This window comes from Phoca vitulina, unplaced genomic scaffold (genome assembly GCF_004348235.1).
Source record: "Phoca vitulina isolate PV1807 unplaced genomic scaffold, GSC_HSeal_1.0 scaffold8, whole genome shotgun sequence".
Lineage (NCBI taxonomy): Eukaryota > Metazoa > Chordata > Mammalia > Carnivora > Phocidae > Phoca > Phoca vitulina.
Genome location: NW_022589711.1, coordinates 37,702,008 through 37,729,856, shown reverse-complemented (window position 1 = coordinate 37,729,856; position 27,849 = coordinate 37,702,008). Strand labels below are relative to the sequence as shown.

The window sequence follows — 27,849 nt, the reverse complement described above, 5'->3', positions numbered from 1 at the left end:
TTCCTTCCTTCCTTCCTTCCTTCCTTCCTTCCTTCCTTCCTTCCTTCTTCCTTCCTTCCTTCCTTCCTTCTTTCTTTCTTTCCTTCCTTCCTTCCTCCCTTCCTCCCTCCCTCCCTCCCTTTCTTCCTCCCCTCCCCTCCCCTGTCTTGTCTTTGTTCCTTTTTCTTTTTTCTTTTCTTTTCTTTCTTTTCCTTTCCTTTCCTTTCCTTTCCTTTCCTTTCCTTTCCTTTCCTTTCCTTTTTTCTTTTCTTTCTTCCCTCCCTCCCTCTCCATCCCTCTCTATCTTTCTTTCCAGCCTTTGCTCATTATGGGACACTGAAAATATTAAGGTTGGTACACTGAAAGCAAATGAGATGCAAATTTGTTGCTATCTCTGGGAGCATGCAATCCTTCTGTGAGAAGGATACACCAAGAAAATTTTCATGTTGTTGCAGCTTTAGCCACAGAAGCAACTTGTGGGCTCTCACCTTTGTGAACTGTTATTATGACAATATGGGCCATTTATCCTGTTGTCTTGGTTGACCTATAGACTATATAATCATTCAATTTTGTATCTCACCAGAACTATTTCCAAAAAGGAAATGGAGGGTCAGCTTTTATTGTAGGGTTCTGCATTTACTGAGATAGTGGTGCCTTATTTTTTCATCTGGGCATTTGATTCTGGGAAATTAACAATGGTATTTAACTGCCAGCTGCACAGAGGTGGTACCAGTTTTGTCAGCAACTTACAAACAACTCCCCAAATGTGTATGTCTGGGAAAAACAGTATGAATGTGTCTTGCATAGTAGTGAAGAGGTGGACTTGTGTTACATATTGAACCACATAAGAGAAACCATCAGCTCATGACGGAAACTGAAAATATAATACTGTTTGTAGAAGTGCAGCCTCTGGCCTGATTGACTAGGTGTGAATCCTGGTTCTATCATTCCGTAGAGGGGCGATCCTTGGGAAATCACGGTAATCTCTCCATGCCTCAGTTTACATATCAATAAGATGAGGATAATGACATCTGATATCTAGCTACCCACCTCCTAGTTTTTGTGAGGTTTAAATAAGCAAATATACATAAAAGTGTTTAGAATAAAACCTGAATACAGGGAATTTTTATATATTTGCAATTATCTGATAATCTTTAGAAGTAAAGGTGAACATTGAAGAGCTTTCTCTCTGACCCTGACTCCTCTAAGAGTTACAAAAGTGTAAGAAAATTGTTGCCACTTCTAGAATGTGGAATGATTTGAAAACAGCACTATTTTGTTTTAAAGCTCAAACTCTCTCTGGTAGTGCAATTATCCTAAAAGGAAACATGCTTAACCTTTAACCAAGACTAAATTAAGCAGAGTTGTTTTTACACTCCCCTTTTAGAAGAAAGGAAACAAATCATAAGAAAATACTTCATTATTAGAGATGTCTTCAAAAAGCAACTTTAAACATCCTTGTTATGCCGGGGGTTACTGTGTTGTCAGTATAATCCCCAATGTCTTTGCCTTTGCAATTTTGTAAAACTGGAAGGCAAACGATCTTTTGGTGGGTCCCGGTGGTGTGAAAATGTTGGGGTTTGGGTTTTACTTTCAACAAAGAATTCTTGAGACATCTTTGGTGCAAAAAGGTGATTTTATTAAAGAACAGGGACAGGATCCAGGGACAGAAAGAGCTGCACTGGGGTTGTGACAGGTGACTGATTAATATACTTTCAAGTTGGGAGGAGGTTAGGGATAGCCTAAGTCTCTAAGGAATTTTGGAAGCAAGGTTTCCAGGACCTTGATGGGGCTAGCTGTTGTTAGGAAAAGGTCATTTATTACTGTCTAGTAAAACCTTAGTCATGAGATCCTTCAGACGTGTATCAGTGGGCCATATCCTTGGAGGATGATTGCCAAAATATATCTTGGGGTGGAGTGGGGGGGGGGGTAGAGATAAAGGAGATTTCCAAAGGAAATTTGTATATGTTTTATATGTTAAAGTAGACTTACAGGATCCTGGGGGCGGGGGAAGGGGGCAGAATAATGTTAAGCTAAGATTGCCTTTTGCTCTTAGCAAAGCGTCAACATCGAGACAATTGAGTTCCTAGAGGAAGATCACTTATGACCCCCCAAAAGATTAAGAACCATCCTCTATGGCAGTATAAATTTTTCATCTTTAATGAAGATATAATTATAAAACCCTATTTACCAAGGCAGGAAAATCTGCTAGTATATCTTAGGTTTTTAGTTAAAAGAATCAAGGCAAAAACTTTTATTGTCTCTGGTGAACCCTTAGGTAACCAGAATTTAATTAACCAGCATTCCAGGTAATCGATGTTTACTTGTGTCAAGGAGCAGTCATTCTTCAATGTATTAGCTGTAGTGTTTCATCCAGAAAAAATGATGAATTTTATTTACTGTTAATTCTTTTCTTTCTGTCCTTCTAGTTTTGGGATTATTAACATTTTCCATAGTTTTGTAATTGTATATTTCTTATGATATGCTTAGGAATAAGAACATTATATAAATGCTCCAAAACCATTATTATATCCATCTCATTAATATAATTTAGTAGAGAATATTTCTACTCATTCTGTCCAGATGTATTGTGGAATAAAGTATCTCAAAGAGGACAAGGGACAATTGGAAAGAAGGGAATTTTACTGATCTCTGAAATTTTAAAAATATGTTGTATTTCTTATGCGCTATGCCAGTGTTTAAATTCACATTTACTTTGATGTCTTTTTTAATTGCTTTTGTTAAAATGGCCTAATAGAATATTTTAAAATAATCGATTTATGGATTCTTAGAAAGCGTACACATTCCAAGCTCAAAAACTTTAAAGTTTTTAGTTCAAGGAGTTTAAGTAGATAATTCAGAAATGCATTCTGTTTGCCTGTTAATAATTAAGCAGGTTAGACTGTGTACTTTTTATAGTCATTGAGTTTTAATTTATTTATTTGTTGGTGTGTTGGTTTTTAAGAATTTATTTAAGGCATTCTGCTACTGGGAAATAAAAATGAACAGAGTGAAGCTGCACATAATAAAGGAAAGGGATTGGGTTACTTTTAAAGAGACCAGTGACAAAAAAAGAAATTGACTGGATTTTAGGATTAAAAGAAGTATTTAGTACATAATCTTTCTGAACTTTTCCCCTCTGTTTGGAGGGGAAACTGAAATACCTAACAGCAAGTATGACTGAGTCAAGTGAATAGTCTTTTGTTGTTGCCCCAGAGCCTGGTTCAATGGAACTTGATTTGATCTTAGATGGCTTCATTATGGGGTTTGGTCAGGTCACTTTAATGGATTCTTGGAGAAGTCTACCATAGAACTTATCAGATTCTCCGGCGCTTTAAAAACTGGTAATATCCAAAGCCAGAATGCATATCTTCATTTTAAGAAGCACCATTATGGACTAGAACTGAATTAGGCTTTTCCAGTCTTCGAGGGACTGCATCTTGTCCTCTTGACCACGTATGGTATAGGTTCTTCCTGATGTTCTTTAAGGATTATAAATTGGTTTTCATTTGCCATTTTGATGAGGTACAGTCAAACTTCATATTTAAAATTTTTATTTAATGAAGACTTGTTTTCTATAATTATCAGTAGAGGATAGCCTTTAGCAGTTTCTATTTGTTTTGTTGTATCATTTGCTTGCTTTTAATTTTTATTTATTTGAAATTGTAACTATAATAGTCCTATCACTGAAACTGATGCATGTTCTATTTGTTTTCTCTTATACTAAATAGTATGCTTACTATATAAATATAGCTTCAAACTTCTTAAGTTTTCTACATTCCAGGCTGTGCATTTCTTTGAAAACTTAATTAGATGTGATTGATTAAAATTTGACTCCTAGGAATCTAAGAGATACTATTATAGGTGGTTGCTGTTTTTGTTTGTTTTTGACAAATCTTATTTTTCTTTCTTTTCTTTTTTTGCTCCATCTTCTTTCTTTCCTTCCTCTTTTATTTATTTTTTTTCAATAGAGGTGACCTTCAAAAATAGGGACACATAGACCTTTTCAACTGGCTTTCTTAACATTCAGGAAATCTAGTAATATGTCATCTAATCTTTTTTCTGCAACATAGACTAGGTCTTGTTTTAGTGACTTTAATGTTTACAAAAAGTAATTTGTGTTTATTGTAGAAAATTTGGAAAGAAATCACAAGAAAAAAAATATCTGCCATAATCTTAATGTCTGAGATTAGTGCTAGGAATAATTTAGTATATAGGTCCTTACATGCTTTTTCTAATGCATACATGTTTTTTCTGATACATAGATAGACACATACATACAGATCTACATTTATTCACAGAACCAAACATTGCACATAGTCTATATATGTATATATCATATCATAAAAATTATTATTATTAACATTTTGCAATGTGCTTTTTAAGCTTAATGATGCTTTGTAAATTTTTACTTGCCATATTTAATGAAAGCTTAACATTATATCACATATCATTTATTTAACTAGTTCACTGTTTGGAATATTTAGGCTACTTTAATTTGCATTCCTTTCAGTATAGATTAGTTCTACAGAATATTCATTACAGATAACTATTACAGATTAATATTATTTTATATATATCTTAGCTTGTGTTTTTTCTATTGTGAATTCCCTATTCATTTGAAAAAAAATGAGATCTTTGTTTTATTTATTTACTTATAGATTATTAACTCTACGATGTCATATACTTTAAAAATATTTATCTGTTTTATTGTTGGCCTCATATTTATTCAAGATATTTTTTGACTTCGAAAAATTTTTAATTTTAAGTAGTGAAATTGATAAATCTTTATGCTTATGTTATATTCTACTACTGTCTATGTGGATTAAAAGGCATTCTCACCTTGGAATTCAGAAAATTATATACATAGGTCTTCTTACAGCTCTTTGATTACTTATTACATTCAGATGTATCAATCTGCTTTATATTTTGGTGCCTGGTAAGAGGCAAGGAACAAAAAAAATTATTTTCCTATGTAATTAGTCTCAACGCTGTGAAAATGCTACCTGTAATACTTATCCCATATTAGCATCCCTGTGGTCTATTCTACTGATCTGTCTCTTCCACACTGTCATCTATATTTCAATCTTTGGTGAAAACTAACCTTGTTCTCTACTCCTTTGCTGCAGGGTCAAAACCCAACACTTGATATTTTTTTTGTTATAACCTCCTTTTTGGTTTTATTTATTTTTTAAAAATTTGAACTAACTATAAAGCATCAGAACTACTAAAGATAATTTTAGTTCAATTTAGTTCAACAAAGACTTACTGAATGTTTGCTATATACCAGTTTCTGTGCATGTATTAGGAACACATAAATGAATTGGAAACCTGTGTGGTAGAATCCTTGTGCTAGAAAAATATATTAATCTGATGGAGGCAGACAGTGTGTGTAAATGGTCAAGATAGTGGCCTAATATTGATAACTTTATTTTTTTTCTGATTCTTTTTTACTTTTTTTAATCTACGACTTATTGACTCTAGGCATTTTATATGCTTTTCTTTTTTATCTTCCTTAAAACCCAGAAAAAATTAGGTGACATTGATTTAAAGGAGTTAGATTGACTCAGGCATATGAAATATGATGACATTTTTCATATTCATATAGTCTGTTTACTTTTTCTAATTAATGAACTGATAATTGTGTCTTCCTACTTTCAGTCTGTAAATTTTTATTGAATATTTGCTAGGCACTATTTAAGGAGCCATAGGGAAAGAAAAATGTATGTCTTTGACAAATTTATAATTTAGTGGGGGAAATTCATTATTTATAAAATAATAGCAATATAATAAAATAATAGATATTGAGAGTATTGTTTGCTGTGTGCATTGTACAAAGCAAGGTAATATATATTAACTTGTTTACCTCTTATAATAGCCCATCTAGTCCCCTAGATACTTTTTTGACTCTCTCTCTCTCACTTCATGTACGCTTTTTCTTATTTTCACCTCCTCTGAGAAGCTTTCTTGTCCAAACCGATTTAAAATATCTGCCCATGTCACTCCTAATGCCGTTACCTTACTGTTTGCACTCATAGTACTAATTATATGATGTTATAATTTTAACAACTTACTTGCTTATTGTTTGTTTTCCACTGCTAGAATGAATATTGAATGGAAGACTAAACAATGGGTTGTAGAAGTTTGCAGTTGTGAAAGAGCAAAGTTTAATATATAAAATTTAACTTCTTTAAGTCTAAATTTCTTTATCTGTAAATGGATGCAGACTTAGTGCTTTCTTATAGGTTGATCAGGCTGTTCATTATTTCATTCAATAAATATTCATTGATCTTAGTATATGGCAGACACTCTTCATGAAATTGGGAATACAGTGAAAAAAGATAGTGTCTGTCCATATGGCACTTCCATTCTAGTGGGGGAGACAATAGAGAAAAATTACTTTTATAATATATCATGTAATGGTCAAATTAGTTTTCTCCAAATTAAATTTCTCCACCTCATCCCTACAATCTGAACAATTTTTTTTCTATTTATTCTCTGTTTATCCATGATTAATGGTTCTAATCACATTTCTCCCAAAAGATTCTAACTTTCTAAAGTTCGGTGTTGCAGAGTAAATGTGATATTACTCATGTATCCTGACTATAACAGGACTAGCACCTTCCTTTCCTCAATCCCATTTATCAGTACAGCTTAAACTCAGGTTTGTTTCGGTTTACTGGTATAGTTTGATGTTTGATTCTTTGTTTTCCCTTCATAAAATATTATTTATGCATATTAAAGATCCAATCAGTTAAAATCCTTAGATCTTTTTCATTTTAATGTTTTTGTTGTTGTTTTTTGTTTGTTTGTTTTTTGTTGTATTTTTTTTTTTTTTTTACTGTAGATGCACCGGCTAATAGGATTGGCTTATGTTTATGTATGCGTTTCCATTAGTAAAACTGCTTTTGAGATTTTGAATGGCTGAATCTCTGTGGAGATTATTAGTAGATATGACATCAAGGTCATCATTGAAATTTCATGGCAAATTTAGAGGGATAACTTTCCAAGGACATAAAATATCAAATTCAATTTTTAATAGGAGAATTGTTTCTAGTTAATTTTTTTTGTATTCAAACTCACCAAATTGGCTTTAAAGGCACCTCAGCATCCCGCCTGCTTTACTGCTCCCAGTCCTAGGTTTGAGTGTATGCTATCAAACGCATGTGGATGGAAAAGAATTTAAAAGTGACTCATTCATTTGTTTGACATCCCTGCCTCCAAATCTGTGTAGGACCCTACAATAATAGCCTTGCTTGCTGAGACAGGAGACATAAAGCCATGTTCTAATGTCAGTTCATTAGGTACTGTATACCAGTTGAAGCTATATTGAACATGTTACCCTCTGCTCCCTGTTTCTTTCCTTCCATTTACTTTTCATTCTCTGGATTATCTTCCTTTATGCAAATCTCTTTAACCTCACTCATTATTTTGAGGATAGGGCCTGTGTTTTATGTTTGTATTTTTCCTAACTCATCAGTACTTACCAGTATATTATACACAGTAGATCTTTGCAAAATCTCTGATAATTAAGAATAGACAAATACATGGGCTAAACTATTTGGGATTACCTTTTTTCAATTATACAAACATAAATGTAAAAACTTTAATTGTGTAAATTAAGAAAGCTTCTAATAATACTGTAATAAATACCCTGGTCTGCATCTAAACCCTGTATACACAATGATTTAAATCATGTGTTTGTGCCATACTTTACTTTGTACTTGTACTGCACATACAGAAATGAATGTGTTAGCCTTTTTTTTCTTTTGAAAACTATAGATATTAGTTGGCACACACAAACTCAGCTACCTACTTCTCATGACTAGTTATAGACTTACTGTGGAAATGTAAATTGCTTCCTTAGCAGATTTCTAATTTTAAGTATTTTCTTTTTATAGTCACACAAAAGAAGTATTAAGGATTGCCCCTTGAGACTCTGAAAACTGAAGGTAATGTCCAGTGATATTTTCTTGAATGGGTTTTGTCTTCTTGAAAAGTTTCATAATATTTAAGGCCTTGGTTTATTGCCTCAGGTCTTTATTGCCCTTTAACACATTAAATATCTTTTTCTATGTCTACCTGAAAAATAATCTGAAATTATAAGTCAAAAAAGAAGAACCCTTGTGTCATGTCAGAATGTCTCAACCTAATTCGGTGTTGCTACACCTCTTCTTCCTTCTATATGGGAATGTATTATGGCCCTTCTCTGTTTTTGAAATCAGTTTGGAACTCTTCTGATTTTATACCTTGTCCTTTTCTTAAATAGACATATTGGCTCCAAGCCAAAAAGTCAGCACCCATTCCTCCTCAGGAAGAGCTTTACAACTAACTATGCTAGATAAAAATGCATTTGTTATAGACAATAAAACTGTGCAGGAAATCGTGCAGATGAGATTTAGTGGCTACTTGTAGTCAGAAGTCCAGAATTTCAGGCAAGAAGTGTACAATAGACTTGTGTTGCTGCATTGTGTATAAAGAACTCATAGGGATTGAAGAAGGTTTCTGAGACAAGAGGGGGCTGTAATTACTTTGTTTCTTACATGCATGGTTAGATCTTCCAGCGAGAATAACATGGTAGGGTAATTTATTATAGAAGAGTAAATCACAGATTACATTGGAGGGGGATGGGGTGCTGCGATCCAACCATCAGTTTTGTGAATACATACACTTAAGCATGTGTGATAGCTTGTTTTTAATTTCTTTACACCAGTGCACACCTCAAACATTCCGTTTAGCAGTGGGATATGCAAATTTTTCCAAATGCAGCAGCAGTACTTTCACCTGAATGTCAAAACTGTCAGAGAGCTTTAAATCAAATCTTTATAACATTTTTTAAAAACCAGCCAGCCCCAAGATTGAGGCACCAAACTCACTGCAAAAACTTGATTCCCATGCTTTCAAAATGCTCCAGTATGTCAACAGGGTAATGTCAAAGTTCTAATTCACCTGCTTTCTAATTTTAACCTTTTAAGGATTTTATTTTATTTGGCTTAATTACGATATTTTCTACAAATTAATGATAAATGCCTTGATTAATAAAACCAAATGTCAGAGAAAATGACAACTTGATGAAAAATTAATACTCGGCAATATTTTAAGGTACAGAAGTACTAAAGATGTACTCTTAAACCTCATACTTCATCAGTTCTTTTTGAAGGCGGGTAACAGCATTATTCTTGCACAGAAGTTTCCATTGCCACATGTGTAGATGCATTTTAGCAATATAATTCTCAGCTATTGTTTTTACTACTAACTGTTATAGATAGAAATATATTCATAATTTTTAATTTCTCCTTTTCCTCACAATATTATTTATTTTTATTTCACAAAATCATGGTAAACTATATTTTAGGTTGGGTGTACAGATAAAGCTACCATATTAAGCATCCAAACAGCAACGCGCGCACACGTGCGCACATGTTCATGTGCATGTGTGTACGCGCGTGTGTATTTCAAGAAATCTCATGGTATAAAATGTAGTAGTTTGCAACTAGATATCTGTTGGACTGTTAATTCATTTGGTTATGAATATTTCATCTGGAGTATTTAAAAATTATTCGGTAAAAGTATTAAATACAAAGAGAGAGCATCTCTGTTTCAAAGGGAAATAGATTTTAATATGGGGATTTCCTTTCTTTCAATGTTTTTTTTCCTGAGGTTTCATTAAAAGACCTGAATACCAATAAAGAGTTGTAATTTGTTTTTTTCCTATAAATTGTTGGTTAGATAAAAAAACCCTAATGATCAAGAAATATGACTATTTCCCCCTTTTACTGAAGATCATGGAGTTAAAAAAGTTTTAAAGATTTCATGTATTTTTTCCATCTTCACAAACATCAGGATAACTTTGGGTTTGAATACTTAATTATTTGATTAAATGTTATGCAGAAATAGTACTATACAAGAATTATAGTCTGTGTTGGTTTTTTTATTTTCATATTTCACAGATGAAGCTGCCAACCAAATGAGGGAAGGCACAATGGCCTCTTCTGTGTTCTGCTTTTATTTGGTTTGGTTGTTCAGGGATAAAAAGACCCACATAATGCACTGTCAGTGAAATGGACACACTTGGACCATCTGTTCATGTAATGACATGATGGCCATACCTATCAACAGAAATTTCTGCCAACTAATGTTAAAATCACTTTTTTTTGGTAGTATGCTGGGAATTCCTAGATAGGGTTTCAGGCATGTTGCTATGCATAGTAAGATAAATAGAGGTAAATGTTGGTCAATGGCTTGTAAATACAATTGTGTTAATCCCAAGGGAAACATTCTTCAGTGGAGATTTCTGGTACTGTTTAAAATTGGAGATGGGTTGTGCTGAACCTTCCTTTAGCTGGCTATAGGTTTTATTGTTTTTGTGTATTGTCTGGTTCCAGACATCTAGTCTGTACTGGTAAAGCTGCTTGATGAGTAGGGGCCACTGACATCGCTGCCCTGACTGCTCACATACCTGCCATGAATAATAGATTTGTCAGCTAGTTAATCATTGCATTGTAACTGTCTCTGTTCCTTCTTAGCTGATCACTGCCCAGAGAAGTTGAAGTTCCACTGTAGGACAAAGCTTCTATTATTTTTCTATACCTGCATTTATTTGTATACCAAAGCATCTATTCTTCTTTTTTCAAATACTGGTAAATAAGACATGCCACACTTCTTTCTCAATTCTTCAATTACATATTAAACAATGTACTTCCCCCACTTGTTAATTATATTCATCTGCCTTTCACCAATTTACTTCCATATATGAACCAATTAACTTTTATTCATTAGTTACAGGATTTGGTCAAGGAAATACTAACGCCTACCTCACAATTCACAGCTTTCTAAGTTTCTCATTGAGATTCTAGTTATTTGGGTCAGTACTATAAGAGAATGTCATCATTTGCCCCAAAATGTTTATGAACAAAGGAGGTAGACTGAAACCCAAAATAATCTTAAAAGACTTTTGCTTGATGGGACATTGTTTGATCTTAGAAATGAGGACAACTGACCAAACCTTATACAGTTAGTCTTTAGTTTCAGGAAGTTGGAGTTGATTTTTTAAACTTTATGCTGGTGTGAACACACACAACGACCAGCTGATGCTCTTTGAAGAATCTAAACCTTATGGAAAATTAAACTTGTTAGACTATCTCTCATCCAACAGAAAAAAAAAAAAAACCCTAAAAATAAATATGTTTTCTAACGGACTTAAAATACATAAATTTCTAGTTTTAGTACTTATAATTTGACCATACCTTCTCTCTAAATGACTTTTTGGTCCTTTTGGAAACTGTGTTCTCTCCTTTAAGCTCACACTGTTTTATTCTGCAAGCTCAAGAAATTGAGACCTTACTGGTTTGAAAAGATTAAGGCAGCTTCCGGAGTTGCCTACTGTATAACGTAAGAACCAGTAGAATGATCAGTTTCTCTCAGTAGGATTCATTTACCTTCATTTCCTTTGCAAGCTTGTGTTTATTAATGAATAAACTACACTCATGAAACACACTGCTAAGTAGATCAATCAAAAGATATCAAGAAAAACTGTGAACATTGTCCAAGATATGTAAGGGATTTGTGTTTCCTGCCTATACGCTGCTTTCATTCTTCCTCCCTATCTACCACCCCTCTAATATCCAGGTCTCTCTTTGTATCCTTTAGTGATGACAAGATGTTTTTTATTCCTCTAATGAAGTGGGAAACAGATTAACATGCTTTCTTCTTGGGAATTAGATTACTTATTGTAGTACTGCTCAACGTATCTTTGTAATACTCCCCCACTTCTACCCACAACTAATTAGTGACTTTCAGAATTAGGGAAAATCTTGGTTTTGTGGTGGCTCTATATTTACCAGTGATCAAGGAAGTGTTACTAATACACTTGTCAGTATTAAAAAAGAATTAAGTAAATAAAGAGCCAGATGGCCGAGCCCAGGACCTATCAAGAACCCAGTATGTGTGGGCTGGTCCAACGGAATGACAGAAGCATATTACCAGGCTAAGTGGAATCAAAGTTAGGCTTTCACTTATAAGAAAAAGGACATTTTTCAAATGTGTTTTCTTATGATAATAGTGATTTACATGTTCAGACCTCATTTGTACAAGTAACATTTGAAAGCATATAGTTCCCTGTATATCAAGAGACAGGAGTGTTTATGTGTATCAGAAAAGTCTCTTGGAACAGGACATAGTGGCATCAAAGTAATGCAATTACCATGTAAGCATTTTTGCTGGTTCAGAGAAGAATCCTGCTTTGTTCTCTCACGAAAGCCTATGTGTTTATTGTTATAACTTACTTAATACATTTTATTTTAATTGAATATTTGTCTCCTCCAATAGACTCTACTATGGCTTATGATATAAGGAATCTGGTTATGTAGATGTTGTTATAGTGTATGGCCAGATGAGGGACTAGTAAATACTCTCTAAGTGTTTTCTTATAAGAAGAGCATTACAATAGTGGTTATAATAAGATTAACTTAAAGTGAAGAAATTGAGAAAATATATTCCCTTCCTTTCCTATGATTTGTCTTTACACGTATACATATATAAATATCTTGTTTCCTACTGTAATTGCCATTTCCATTTATTTTATTTTATCTTTCAACTATGTACTTTTGGAAGCCATTTTAAATCTTTGTGGTTTCTGGGATAGATAGGTGGATCAGTGAATTGCTGGGTAGATAAACTGACTAAAAAGAATGTACATTTTTAAAGATTTTTCTTCTCACAGCTACAGAAATAATGGAGAGAAGATTAGCTAACCATAGGCCTCCCATCTTTTTTCTCTCCATGCCTTCCTTCCAAACTCCAGAAGATATTTAGTAAATGTCTGCTGTGCCAGGAACTCCCAAGGTGCTAGATATAACTGCTGAACAATAGAGACGTAGTCCTTCTTCTTGCGGGGCTTGCTGTCTAATAGGAAAATATAATAAACACATAAATAAACATTACAAACATAGATGTGTAATTAAATGGATTATTTTGCTGGACTTCTAAATTCTGGCATGAGTTAGGGAATTTATAGTGGAGAAATTATCTTCAATGACCTGCCGTATTAATAACAGTAGATTACTTCTAGATTAAAAAAATCCAGGTTGGCCAAATTATTTCAGATTACGTTTTATGGGGTGGGTGGCCTTGGGATGAAGATAGATAAAGCAATACTTGCTTTCAAGGTGAGTCATAAAGAAACCAGCTTTGTAAACCTGGCTTGCTATATATGATGCAGGTGACCTCAATATGTGTTTTCAAATCTCAGATTGAAAAATCATGGGAATTTTTTAAATGATAAAATATTAACTTTTATAAAGATTGTTTATTAATAGTTCAGAGTTTACCTGTGAATTTGGTTGTAGTAATGGTGGTAAAGGAGTAGATGATAGAAATGTATATTTTTCCTTCCTCTTTTTGGACATGTGTGTGGAATATTTTTGTCTTCTGATGAGATTGTTCATTATGCTCCCTTTGGATGTGTGTACTGTTTGGCCTTCCAGCCTTGCATGCTCATTCAAAGGCATTCCAAGTCATTATGCTGGACTTCAGCCTTGTTCAGTAAAAAGGCCATTTCCTCCATCAGCTGTCCACTTGGACATACATCCTTTTTACTCTCAAAAAGATTTTATATGCATTCAGAGTATATTAGATGGATTTGTGAAATTACTCACAGATAATCAGTTTTTTAAAGTTATAATTTGAGCTATGACCTCTCAAACTGTGAATTATAAGGTTTGACCCTTTGGTTCACTGTTTGACACAGAAGCCATTAATTACAGTTTTTAAAGGACATTTTATTTCAGTTAGAATTTGTGTTATGAAAACAGTTTAAGTATTTTTTTCCTTTAACTTTCAGGAATAAATGCTGAAATGTAAATGTATGTATGTGTGTTTACATATATATATTTATTTTATTTATTAAATATTATATGTAAATATGTTGTATATAATAGCTATTATATTTGAACATACAAATATAATAGATAACTTGCATAAGCATGCTATAATCAAGTGTATTTATGCATTTATGTATTTATGCATATTTTTACCACCACATTAAATCTGTTATACATACCTATAAAGATTTTTCTGTAATAACCTGTGAGTTAACAGTAAGATCATACTTATTTTATATAACTCTGGTGTCAGGAGGAGAGTGACTTTTTAAATATGTTTATCAGAGTGACAGAGACTTTACTATTATTTGAATCTAGGCTTTTCTCTTTTCTTTTCCTTGACCAAGGGTACAGAGGTAGGTACCTACCTATGAGCGCCCAGTGTCTGACAGTAATTTGAAAGTCCTCTAGATGGTTCAACGTAGCAAGATGAGGGAGAATATAAACTGGTCAGGTGGTTTTCACAGATGTGCGTAGCTCAAGGTACTGAGATGAAAAGGACATAGCAGAACGGTTGGTTTAGCTAAGTGCAGAAAGACATCCAGATGTATGGATCTTTTTCTGATTAAGTATATAGCTTAGATTGTATTCTTTTCCTTTTAGACCCATTAGTTTGTGATTTTTAAGGAAATGTTTACCTCTATTTTTTTTCTAAAAGCAAAAGTAAAGGCAGTATATACTAACTAAATGTAGAATTTTCAAAAGACAGAAAATTTCTGAAATTAATTGTAAGCAAATTTTTATTTTACTAAGTACATTTATTTTCAGATTTCCCAGAATGTCCTGGGATATGAATCTACCAGCTTTTCTCCCCACTAGCTTCCATTAATACATAATCAATCTTTTAGATAGACACATTTTAGGAATTTTATTTTCTCATGGCAAAAAAATTAATTCTTTGAACTAAATGTAACGGCTTGTAAGTACATCATAGAGATTATGAAATTTGAAAATAGTTTTCAGAGATCAGTATGCCAAGAAAAATTCAGTTTAATTTTCAGGTTTTATACTGACCTCATCCTTGTTTGATAAAGAGATCTATTCACCTTTTCTTATTCTTCATATTACTTAAAAGTTGGTACAGGATGACATTGAAAATTATTTTTAATTAGGTCCCAGTCTACTTCCTGAGCCCCTAATTTCCAAACTTCTCTCCCACTTTTCCTATCCTGCCTCACCTTCTTTCCCTAAGCATGCAATTCTTTGCACCCACACTGCACTGTTTGCTGTCTTTTTAACACACTATGTCCTGCCATGTTTTATGCCTTTGCTCTTACAGTTCATTCAGCCTGCTATGGCCTTCATGTGGCCCAGAAAAATGCTGTATCTATTCTCTAATACAGAAGCAGCACCTCTTAGTGTTTCCGTCATATTTGCTCACATGAGTATAATGCTTATCTCACTGTAGCATAGTTAGTTTTTACTTATGCCTGTCTCCTTTCCCAGATGATAAGTTTCTTGAGGGAAGGGAATATGCCTTTTCCATCTTTGTGTTTGGCTCAGACCAGGTACTCAATAAATGCTTCTTGAATTGGTTAGTCTGTAGACTTAGAGAAAATATATCATCAGTTGTACTCAGAATTTATCCACAACACAAACATAGCAAAAAGGGATTCTTTAAAAAATATGTGTCCTAAATTTCCTTTGTGTCACTACATGATTTCCTTTAGGTCTGATCTGAGTACTTGTTTTGGTACTTATATCTGTAGCTCAGTAAGGAAACAAAAGTTGTGTCCTATAAGCTGTAATAAAGTTAAGTACAACTTTAAGACAAAAGACGTTTATTAAGGAAAAAAAAAAGGAGGACCAAACCAGTGACTTGTCAAAGGAGTTTTAGATCTTCACAAATGAAATAGCATGGAAATGGAAGGATTAATACAGAAAGTCTTAGGAGTGTTTAATACTCTAGAATTTCATACCTACCACTATTGATGATTGTACTTAGTTTGAAACAGCTTTGTATATGTATAGACTTACCCAGGATCTGAAATTTAGGCAATAATTAGCCTCTCAAATGGATCTGTTTGGAAAGCATTATAAAATAATAGCTCCCTTCCCAAAGAAAGATGCTGCTGTGTTCAGGCTGCACTCATTTAACGGTGTCTCAACTGAAACAGGTGCCTTACTTGCTTTGTTCTCCAGGAGCAGCTTTATAGGTTTAAGCACTGAGTATACAGTACACAGTGGCACTATTAACAAATCAGAATGAGGCCAAGGGAAAACTCATCTTGGATCCACACACCTAAATGCAGTTAGTAAACAGAGACACTAACTCTCATTAAGCATAATTAAACCTAATATTGACTGTAAACTGTTACTTACCTTAAACTTCTCTGTAGAGAGTGTGGAAAGGGATTAACCTAGCAGATTGGGACATTAATTACTACCTCTTTCACATTAAAGTTACCATCAAGAAGGGCTATATTCATAAATAAAACATAGAAGGGATTGAGAGACTGAAAATATGTAAATTTCCTTTATAAAGAGGAAAGAAAAGCCTAAATTAAAAAAAAAATAAGGGAGCTGTGAGTGATGCCAACCCCAGCAAAATGGAACTCTGGCTAATTACTACAAAAAAATAGGCTGAAATAATCACAGAAATGTGTCCTTGCCTTCTGACTGACAGAATCTCCTTCACAGGAGACTCCTGTTCAGCTGAGTCCTCTCTTTTTTCATGCATAGCTTCCTCCACTGCTGAATCTAATGTGGGGTTTGAGGAGCTGATGAAGGGACCTGGGAGAAATACAGTTTCTTTCCTTTTTTCCCCCTAGTCATTAATAGCCCTTTATTTATGAAATTGATTATAATGATTATATAAATGTTGTTAGATTTGTCAGTGAGAAGGCATAGTGCTGTTTTTTGTTCGGTCAAAATGGTCTGGTAACTGGTCTCCTGCTACTATTTAATAATCTCCTTCTTGGGTGCAATCTAAAGAGTATGTTGTGAAGGATATAAAAATGTCAGCTAAATTTAAGATCGACTGTTAAGTTTTTATATTATACTTCTGCCCCAAGGGGGGAGGCCAGGATCTGGGAGATAAGAATTTAAAGAGAAAAGCAAAGTAATGACAATACAAACTTATCTACCAGCCTTAGAATCATCTTCAAAATCTATCAGCCTGTCTTGCCTGCCATGTATGTATTCTGCTTTCTATTACCTGTTTTCTATTTCCTTTCCAATAAGGAACCATATACTGTACTCATTTATGGACTTTCTTATTTCTTCGCCAGGGTGGGGCTCTAATTTTTGGAACTGAATCTGACCTACAACTTTGCTTATGGTTGTAGTATTAAACCAGAGTTTAGGTTTTAACATGTTGGGCTCCTAGCCAGGTCCTGGTGCTGTCATGCTAAATTTTATCTTTCAGGTGCTCATGAGCACCAGAGCAATATAGTAGTTGTGCATATGAAAAAGGGAGCCTAGAAATTAAGCCTGGAGCATGTATTCGTTTTTTTAAGAGGATGTGAGGTTTAATTTTAGAATAAAACCCTTAATTTTTTCCCATGAATTTAAAGCTAGTTTCGCAGCTCATGAAGTGAACTAATGAAACAGAAATAATTAATGGACAAAAATCTATCCTTCATTTCCCCCATTGAACAAAAATTCACAAACTGGTTGGATGACAGAGGATGAACAAAAACAGTGAGAGTAAGAGTACTTCTATCCTCTGTTCTTGTAACAATCGTGACATTACGAAATAACCATAACAATGGCACTCTTATTAATCAGACATATTTATACAGAATTAGTGTTGGCTTCTGCTCTATATTACCTTTAGTTTTACATGAACTTTTATTATCTGTGCATATCAAAAGAGACATGGTGAATGAACAAAGAAGCCCTGTTATGAGACAAGTATTATTTGACATTTTGGGAAGCCCTTATTATAGGGTTTCCTCTTAAGTGAGAATAACGGGAAGGTTGTCATTAGTTGCACTATTACAGACACTCTGGATTGTTAAAAACAGAAATGGAGCCCACTTTTTTCCTTGAAGAAGATTCATCAGTTAGAACAGTTCGAATGATCCAGGACTTCTGTGACTTGTCCCCCCAAGTCTTCTCGTTTTATCATGTGAAGCAATGATCCCATAAAGCATCTCTTAAGATCATTGTTTTTCCCTTGGTTTACAGAGCTAGTTAGCTCTATGGTTCTCTTATTTTTTTAAGATGCATAATCATTTTAGATTTCTGGAAAATCTTTGATTAAGCCAAAATGCAAAAGTCTTGCGAGGTCTATAGCCCTACTGCAAACCAGATGCCTTTTATTTTCCATCCTAAAAGAGGGTAGCTCTAAGTAAGTTCTTCTGAGGTCTTATCCCCAGGCTTATGACAGATCTGACTGGGAATTATGGTGAAAAAAGCATGATTGTGGGTAATAAAGGATCTCCTCTTAAAATCATTGGACCTGGACTTTTAGATTGATCAGTGGTCATGTATTTTTTTTTTTTCTACAGCTTGGGGTAAAATTTTAAGTCCAAAGAATAAAAATAACACTGTTAAAAAGAGAACAGGTGAGTCACTACACTGCAATACATCAGCTGCCTGAATAAGAACAGTGATTCTGAAAGTGGAGGAAGTAGAGATCAAAATCACCACTTCTGGGGTCTCTTCAAATGAACCTCCCCCAAATTGACAATTATTGGTGTAGATACTTGTCTAAGAGCCATGGATACTAGAAAACAGTTTGACCAATTGATAATTTAGCTGCTTTTATTCTTTTGAAGTTTAAATATAGAGAATAGAATAGAGATTTTATTATTGCAGAATTTCCCCCTAGCCTCCGTCATATCTTCTGTCTTATGCTAACAGACACTGAGTTTGGGGGTTCAGTGAAATAAAACAACAACACCCCTAATAACATATGCTCTAAGGAAGAAAAAAGGGCTGCTAATTTTGGGGTTTAAACATGTGTAAAAGCAAGCCAAGTTTTCTGAATGAGCCACACACACACACACACACACACACACACACACACACACACAAATCATTAAACTCCTCCTAATCAACCACCTATCCTGCATAGCAGTAAGACAGGACAAAACTGTTTTGTACCTTAAAACACTTAAACTGAATCCTTTAAAAAAGTTGTTATTTACTTGCTTATTTGTTTTCAATTTCTAATGTTTTCTATTATACATTTTAAATTGGATGCTAGAAAGATAGGCAAAGTGATTTAACTTGTTGCTATTCTGCTATCTCAGAATAGGAGGATACTTAAAACCTATTTAAAATAGGAGAGATCATCCTTGTCGAGTCAGGAGGTTCTTTGGCTTTGAATTCTAGGTTGAAATGTCTTCTCATTTTAGGGACTTTCACCAAGCCATTTATTTAAGACAGGATCACTTTATATACTTTTCTCTTTTTTGCTTTTTATAAGGCAGTTATTGCCTAAATAGCACTGGAAGGTGGCTCAAAGCAGTATATTTCCACATGTCTTAAATCCCCCACCAGATTATGAACTGTGGGAGCAGGGAATGTATTACTTATAACTTTATATGCTCAGTGCTGTGGATATTGTAGGAATGTAGTGCATTTTTAGGTGATTCTTGTTTTTAATGTGGACAAGCTGAGGTCAGTGAGGAGAGTCACCAAATTGAAAGGTAATTCATTGAACTTTTTTAATATTAGAATGTGATTCATCTTAATTTCCAAATACATAAAATTTTCAAGGAAATAACTTCACCTGTGACTCACAAATCACTAGTTTCTCCTAGTAGCCAATTATGTATAGCCCACCTATGACCTAATCTAAAGCTAGTTATACTTTGGGTTTGTACTATGTCCTTAGTAACAAATCCATCCTTTCATTCATTTAAAAACATTTATTAATGCTAACTATGTGTGAAACATACAGGTGAAAATATAGGGTGTTTGCTCTCAAGACACCTATGGGCTGCTGAGGTCTCAAATACAAAAGAATTCAATGAGTATTAATACCTTAAGAAGGGACTAAAAAGGTTACTATGGGAACATAGGAGATCAAGGGAGAATTCATAAAGATAATACTGGAATGGAGATTTGAAAGGTAAATAGGAGTGTGATACATGAAGGAGGTGGGCAGGAGGTGGTGGTGGTGGAGGAGGTGGTTGTATTGGGGAGCATTCTAGGAAAACATTAACACTGTGCAAGAAAGCCCGGAGGAATGAGAAAACCTGACTCATTCAACTGCATCTTAGGGTGGAAGTAAGAAGTGAGGCTACATGGGTAATGTCGGTCAGATTATAAAAGGCCATAAATCCTACACTAAAGAGATTGAATTTTACCTTATAACTGTTGGTGAGTCATTGGAAGATGAATGTAAGATGATATATTCAAGAAAGTGGAGATATAATCTATACCACATAATAATCAAATAGGTATGGAGGATGGTGGAGGAGTCATGAGTGAGCCAGCTTCCTGGCTTTGGTGAGTTTTAGTGTCATTTATAAAAAGATGGAAAATGCTGTTGGCTATTACCCTCTCTCTCTTCCCAACTACACTCAAATTCTCCAGAGATGTTTATCTTCTCCATTTCCATTTCCTCACCAATACATTCACCAGTTTACCTTGTCTGTTTCAGAGACCTCTATCACTTCACCAAACTCTCATTGAGATCTTTTTGGACATTTGATCTTGCTGATCACTTCCTTCTTTTTGAAATGCTTTTTCTGCCCTTATTTTCCATGGTATCATGCCCTCCTGATTTTTTTCCTATGCCCTTTATTATTCCCTGATAACTCCTTTGTAGGCATATTCTCCCATATCCAGCTATTAAACGCTGGTAATCCTCAAGGTTAGATTCAGAGCACTTCCGTTGATGCCCAGCATTTTGGGAATCTTTGTAGCCACAACACATTGAGATTTTTAAAGTTCTTTTTGGAGGACCATGTTTCAAAGGTTATATTTAAATACATATTTTATTCTTTATTATAAGTGATGTATAATACTCAACACATGCCATATGGGAACTCATATGGTAACTTTGGTTGTAATTGTACAGCTATAAAATCTTCCTGATGTTTATGTTTTAACCTTAGGCAATGATTAATCCTCCTTGAATCTTGAATCCTCTTGAATCGTAGTTTCTTAATCAATAGTATATGGGCAGCCATCCAGCTCTTTAAGATTTCATGATGCTGTGGTTTGATATTTTACAACTTGAAAAGGATAGTGAACTCTAAAGGATGTTCAGATGACACTTTGAATTCCATAGTCAAAGTTTATAAAATGTTTAACTGCCTTTTCCACATCTACACTTCACACATTGCATCCTTTATTTAAGATAATTCCATGCTTATGGAAATACATATTCCTAATTCCATGTTTACTTAAAAAAATTTCAGACAGTTTTTGCCATGACATTTTATCAAAAGCTTTTTGACAATCTGAATAGATTGTGTATTGTGGTTACTGCCCTTACAGATGCTTATTTAACCCTACAGGAAGCCCAGATGTAAGATGTTCAATTAACCACCTAGGGCTTAAGCTTTTGGGGGATCTTACCCTTTTGAACATATTTCCCTTGTCTCTCTTTGGTTACCAGTGTTGCTTTTAAACTTGCTTTTTGTGATTGGTTCCCATTGCCAATGTGCTTTCAGTACTCTGTGAAAATGGCCACTTTAAGTACAGGTTAAGTTAGATATTCAGGGCACAGTATTATCCTTGGTCAGTGCCCATTTGATGCTAATGATTTATCTACATCTAGCTTATTAATTAATTTTAGAATGACCTTTGTATTTGTTATTATTTGAAACTAGAATCTCCTAATTTGTGTGCTCAAAATGTATTTGAGGCATGGGAATCTCCTTAATGTTTTCCTACTATAATATGTGTGTGTACATAAATTTATTTTTATTATTAATTTAGTAAAACTAAATTAGTAAAACTAATTTAGTAAAACTAAATTTAGTAAAACTAAACTTTGAATTTTCCTACTTATTGGTAGGATTTGTATTACTTTGGCATACAAACAAAAAGAAAACAAAACCAAAAAAACTGAAACAACAGCAACAAAAGAAAACTCACTTGGTATTGGTATTGGTGTCCCTTGCAAATTTGGCCTCGTTTTTCTTGTTTATTTACCTTACCCAATATCTAACAGATGTTTTTTTCTCCCTTAGGATAATTTTTACTACATACTTGCAATGTGCAATCCACCTGATTATCCCCTCAGACCTTCTACTATGTGGCCTTCTTTTACTCATCTGAGCACTTTTTCCATTTGAAAAATAAATGGTCTTTTTCTCTCATATTTCTTTGTTCTTATCACTTAAGCGTACAGTGTGATATTCTCCATTTCCATTTTTTTCTTCTTTTATGCTCAGTTTTTGGTCCTTGACATTTTATTGTATAAAAAACTAAATGGTTGAGCAACTTGTGTGATTTTCTGTTTTAGAGATACTCCTTTAAGGTTTGCTCTCTATCTCTAACTAATTGTCTATTAGTGTTCTTTAGACAAAGTGAGAGATCAGTTCGTGTTAGGTTCTGGAAGGAAAAGAGCTGAATAATTAAGAGCATTTATGACTTTTAGCTTATGGCCTCTTTAAATTATAGTTACACATAGTTTGGTCCCAAGCTTGTCAGAAATGGGAGAGTTTGTGAAAAAATTAAGTGCAAGTTTACCATTTCTGTCTAGTTTATAAATTCAGATTATTTCTTTTGATATTTTCAAAATGTTTATTATTTCAAACTTAAAATCTATAGGATAAAGACTTTATTCTGCTCTAAATAAGAAAAGTTACCCCACCCAAGTGCAAATGTAAATATTATGCTGCAGTAGAAAGCTATCAGCTGATTTCATCTTCATTTAAAAATTTTTATATATTATACTCTTCCTTGATTCTGTGGGTAGGATGGCAGATGAAGCATTATGAGCTGTTTATCACTGCCACACAAAGTCAGTCACAGGAAGTAAAAAATATTTGAACTCTAAAAAAATATTACAATATAAATTCTTCAGACTGGAAACCATGGTTTCTCCATGGATCTTTTTTCTATAGGAGATCTACCAAAGAGTAAATAGTCAACATAGATTGATGGTAAAAATTCCTAAAGTTTCGCTTTGAAAGGAGCTTTTAAAATAACGAATCTTGGTTAGCTTTAGGGAAAATCTCTCTCCTGAAATGCTATGTATTGAAAAGCACAGATATTTGTGTGGAGGCACTCAAATAGAGATGAGTCCATTTTTAGTACCCTGTGTGGGGAGTGACATGCATGGAAGTCCATTAATAGCAATGTATGTTGTGTTCTTTTCATTTTATTTTGCTAATGAATTTAGTATCAGATTGATGGGTGCTTGGAACAGAAGACAATTTGCAGAAGTAGTTAGAGCAGCGTACATATCCCAGCTAAAGGCCTACAAAGTGATCTTAATTGGAGGTCAAGCTCTAGATAACAAAAGGATAGGTGGAAACACGTGCTTCTCATCAAGTATGAATTGAACTAGTAACCTTTTGTCTGTGGATTCATATTTCTTTACAGAGGGTGACATCATCTCCTAGGTAGCATTTGGAAATGTGTGGTTGTTACAGGGACCCGGAAGCACAATTGTATTTTTTTTTTTTAAAGATTTTATTTATTTATTTGACAGAGAGATAGAGAGAGATCACAAGAAGGCAGAGTGGCAGGCAGAGGGGGAGGGAGAAGCAGGCTCTCCACTGAGCAGGGAGCCGGATGTGGGGCTCGATCCCAGGACCCCAGGATCATGACCTGAGCCGAAGGTAGTTGCTTTACCGACTGACCCACCCAGGCGCCCCAGCACAATTGTATTTTAGGGGATAGGTAAAGAGATGACTTTAAGTCCTGTGATATGTCGACTGATTACTTAGAAGGGAGACTTGACCACCTCTCAAAGCCAATAGCATTCTTGTAGAGAATTGCTGTTTGGGCAATCAGATAAGTATCCTTTATAGCAGTAGTTCTCAAACATTTTCATAATAACCCACTGAAAGAAATAAAATTAAATCATAACCTAGTACACACAGAGACATATATAATTGAAACTAAAATTTCACAAGACAGTATTTACCCTTCCTATGTGTGATGCCTACAAATATGTTACATCCTATCCTATTTTATCTCATTCTACCTTATGCTATTTTTTCCTTTTCTTTAAAAGTCTACAACCCACTATCTTAATTTCTTTTTTTTTTTAAGATTTTTTATTTATCTGAGAGAGAGAATGGGAGACAGAGAGCATGAGAGGGGGAGGATCAGAGGGAGAAGCAGACTCCCTGCTGAGCGGGGAGTCCGATGCGGGACTCGATCCCGGGACTCGAGGATCATGACCTGAGCCGAAGGCAGTTGCTTAACCAACTGAGCCACCCAGGCGCCCCACCCACTATCTTAATTTCAAGACCACTTATAGTATACCCTACAATTTGAAAAACAGTGTCGTAGAGATCTTTACATTTCCTGGTAAGAACAAGGGAAAGACAAAATAACTGAAGAATTGCCTCTAATATGACTTGGTTTCCTTTAACCCCAAGCAGAGCTTAAAATTTCCATGTATGACTATGGTCCAATTTCATTTTAGGAGAAGCTGGTCCCATATGCCAGCCATCCAGGTATAAAGCCTAATTGCCACCTTTCCCCTCCGTTGCCATGACAACAAGGAAAGAGACCCCGAGAACACTATCCCAGTTCACTCACAGCATTTGAATCCAAAGACTCAAAGTTGCCTCCGTGGTCTATATTAGGAACTATGTGGTGTTATGTTAAAATGAACAGGATTCAATGAGATGAGAGTGAAACACTCTGATCTTCCTGTCAAATGAGTCATCCCTAAGTTGTGGGATGGTGACTTGGCATATTGGGCCTCTCCCTTGCATGTTGTTGATTGAAACAAATATGAAGTCAAGTAGCCTGCGTGTTTTGGTGCAGTGCCCAATTTATCATGGTTGTATAAAGTTAACCAAAATCTTGGCTTCTCTTAGAATATTGTCAGAATATTGGCTTCTCAGAGTATTTTTAAGGGGCATAGTTACTGATGGCAAGCCTGCCATTGCACCTTAATTTTCTTCATGTCCTTCGCCTGAAGTGATTACACCAATTAGATCTAGTCCGCTGTTCTCAGCTAAGGGAGGGAAAGGTTAATTGGTAAAAAAAGCAGCTTTTGTAGTGATTTTAGTATGTCTTCCTAGTAAAGAACCATTATTTGGCTATCCAGGATACCTACCTTGTTTTCTTAAGTCATCAGGAAACAGGCAGAACAACATTTTTAGTCACACAGAGGTGAGTTGAGCATGGGCAATTTTCTGCTGTCATCTTTCTGGTTCATGTGCTATTCTCATGAGCATTTGTCCACCTGCTTCACTGAAAAGGCTGGGATTTAGCTTCATTCTTGATTTTGTTATGTTCATCCAATGACAATTGTAGAATGGCTTAAGTAATGAATTGGAGATTTATATCTGTAGGATCTGGTTGAGCTCTATGAACAGAGCTCAGCAAACTGTATCCTGTTTATTTTGGTCCTCAGCCACTTGGTACATGGATAGATATGTCTGACTTTTAGTTAAGAGTGTCCAGGAGGGGGCGCCTGGGTGGCTCAGTTGGTTAAGCGACTGCCTTCGGCTCAGGTCATGATCCTGGAGTCCCACATCGGGCTCCCTGCTCGGCAGGGAGTCTGCTTCTCCCTCTGACCCTCCCGACCCTCCCCCCTCTCATGTGCTCTCTCTCTCAGTCTCTCTCTCTCAAATAAATAAATAAAATCTTTAAAAAAAAAAAAAAAAAAAGAGTGTCCAGGAGGTACAGCTGTCTTGTTGCTGGCTATTTCCGTTTAGGGACTTGCCCAGAAGTCTCTAAGCTAAAGTTGTCAGAATTCATTCACAGTCATGGGATGGCTCATGCTACTGTACTAGTTACCCCGGGCTGGTGAGGGGCTGAATGCTTGATCTCCAACATCCAGGTAACCATAGTAGCAGTACTACTGGACCCACCAGCTCTGGTGGGATAGTTGTGTGGGATGAAGCACCATCCAAGACTCCCACTTGTCAGCCATGGTAAAAGTGGTTTCCTTTGGAATGACTATTAGCCTTTCTATAGTAAAGGAACTTTGTCTACAGCAATGGCAGCTGCAACTGAAGGCACCTTTGTTTCTCTTGTTTCCCAGTATTAGACAGGTCGGGTAGAATCTACCTAGCTTCACAAGATGTTGTTCCAGCCAGGACCCAGTATCTATTCCTCTGATATTTCTCTCAGGTAGTGATTGGCTTCTCATAGTATTTGCTGTTGAGTGTACTTGAGGTGTCACAAACCTTCTTTTACTTTGGAAGAGACTTGTGACTATTCAGTTTTCACTTTCTCTCAGTGTTCTTATTGAAGCATGCTGGAACTGGCACTTCTTAAACTTACTCTTTGCTTGTGTGGATCCATCGTGACTCCATAGTCTCAGCTTAAAAGATACCTCTCCAAAGCAATTTCTCAGATCATTCTAAGACCCTCTTGTTAATCCATACCACAGTAGCATGGTTATTTCCTCCTTAACATATATGGCTCTAGGAAGTTGTAGGAGTGTGTGTGTGTATGTGTGTGTGTGTGTGTGTATCAATAGTTACATTTACATTTAGTGTAACAATTGACATGTTTGAATTTGTCTTATATTTTGTTTCCTGTTTTTTTCCCTCTCTTTTCTATTCCTCCATTTCCCATTTCCTGCCTTGTTTTGGGTTACTTGAATATTTTTTTAGTATTCCATTTTAATTTATTGATTATACTTTTGATTATATATCTTTGTATAGTTTTTAGGGGTTCTAAGGTTTCCAGTATACATACTTAAGTTTTCATAGTCTTTTTAGAATCAGTATTTTATCACGTCAAGTAGAATGTAGAAATCTTGCCACCATGTAAGTTAGTTTACTCTCCCAATTTTTCATTATTATTGTCCTGTATTATATCTACATACATTGAAACCCCATCAGATAATGTTATATTTTCACTTTTAACTGTTAAATGTATTTTAAAGAACTCACGCAGAGAATAATAGTTTATTATTTTTACTTATGTGTTTATCATTTCTTTTGCTTTCTCTCTATTCTTGATGTATAAAGTTTCTTTCTAGTATCATTTTCCTTCTGTCTGGAGAACTTCCTTTAGTAATTCTTTTAAAACAGGTCTCCTAGCAACAAATTTTCTTAGTTTTGTTTTCATCTGAGAAAGTCTATTTCACTTCATTCTGAAAAGATACTTTTATTGAATCTATAGACTCTATGTTGACAGTTTCTTCCTCTCAGCACTTTAAAAAAGGTGTGTTGTTTCCTTCTGGCTTCTATAGTTTCTTTCTTTCTTTCTTTTTTTTTTTTAAAGATTTATTTATTTATTTTAGAGAGAGAATGCAGGGGTGTGGAGGAGGGGCAGACGGAGAGGGAGAGAGAGAATCTCAAGCAGACTCCCTGCTGAGTGTGGAGCCCAATGTGGCGCTTGTGAGGCTAGTGGGGCTCAATCTCATGACCCTGAGATCATGATCTGAGCCGAAATTAAGAGTCAGGCACTTAACCAGCAGCCACTTAGGCACCCCTGGCTTCTATGGTTTCTTATGAGAAATCCACAGTCATTTGAATTGTCAGTCCCCTATAGGTGATGTGTGATTTCCTCTGGATGCTTCCAAGATATTTTTTTCTTATCTTTGGTTTCCACACTTTAACGTTCAAATAAATTGAAATGCTGTATTGGGCATGGATTATTTTTGTTTTTATCCTATTTGAACTTACTACACTTCTAGAATCTGTAGATTTATCTATTTCACAAAATTTGGAAGTTTCCAAATATTTTTCAAATATACTTTTTTAAAGATTTTATTTATTTGTCAGAGAGAGAACTTTTCCAAATATTTTTCAAATATTTTTTTTAAAGATTTTATTTATTTTTCAAAGAGAGAGCACAAGCAGGGGTAGCAGCAGGCAGAGGGAAAAGCAGGCTCCCTGCTGAATAAGGAGCCCGATGCAGGACTCGATCCCAGCACCCTGGGATCATGACCTGAGCCAAAGGCAGATGCTTAACTGACTGAGCCACCCAG

The 27,849-nt window shown here is 34.9% G+C and overlaps 1 protein-coding gene across 11 annotated transcripts in view; it reads left to right on the top strand.

Moving 5' to 3' along the window:
* Window positions 1–27,849, top strand: part of ZBTB20 (zinc finger and BTB domain containing 20) — a 797,562-nt gene that overhangs the window by 136,061 nt on the left and 633,652 nt on the right. For 10 of the 11 annotated variants that reach the window (XM_032406586.1, XM_032406581.1, XM_032406599.1 and 7 more), the window contains one exon: window positions 7,881–7,931. The exons of the other annotated variant lie outside the window; for it this stretch is intronic. The gene's annotated coding sequence lies outside the window, so the exon portion shown is untranslated. The remainder of the gene's footprint in view (window positions 1–7,880; window positions 7,932–27,849) is intronic. 11 annotated transcript variants of the gene reach the window in all.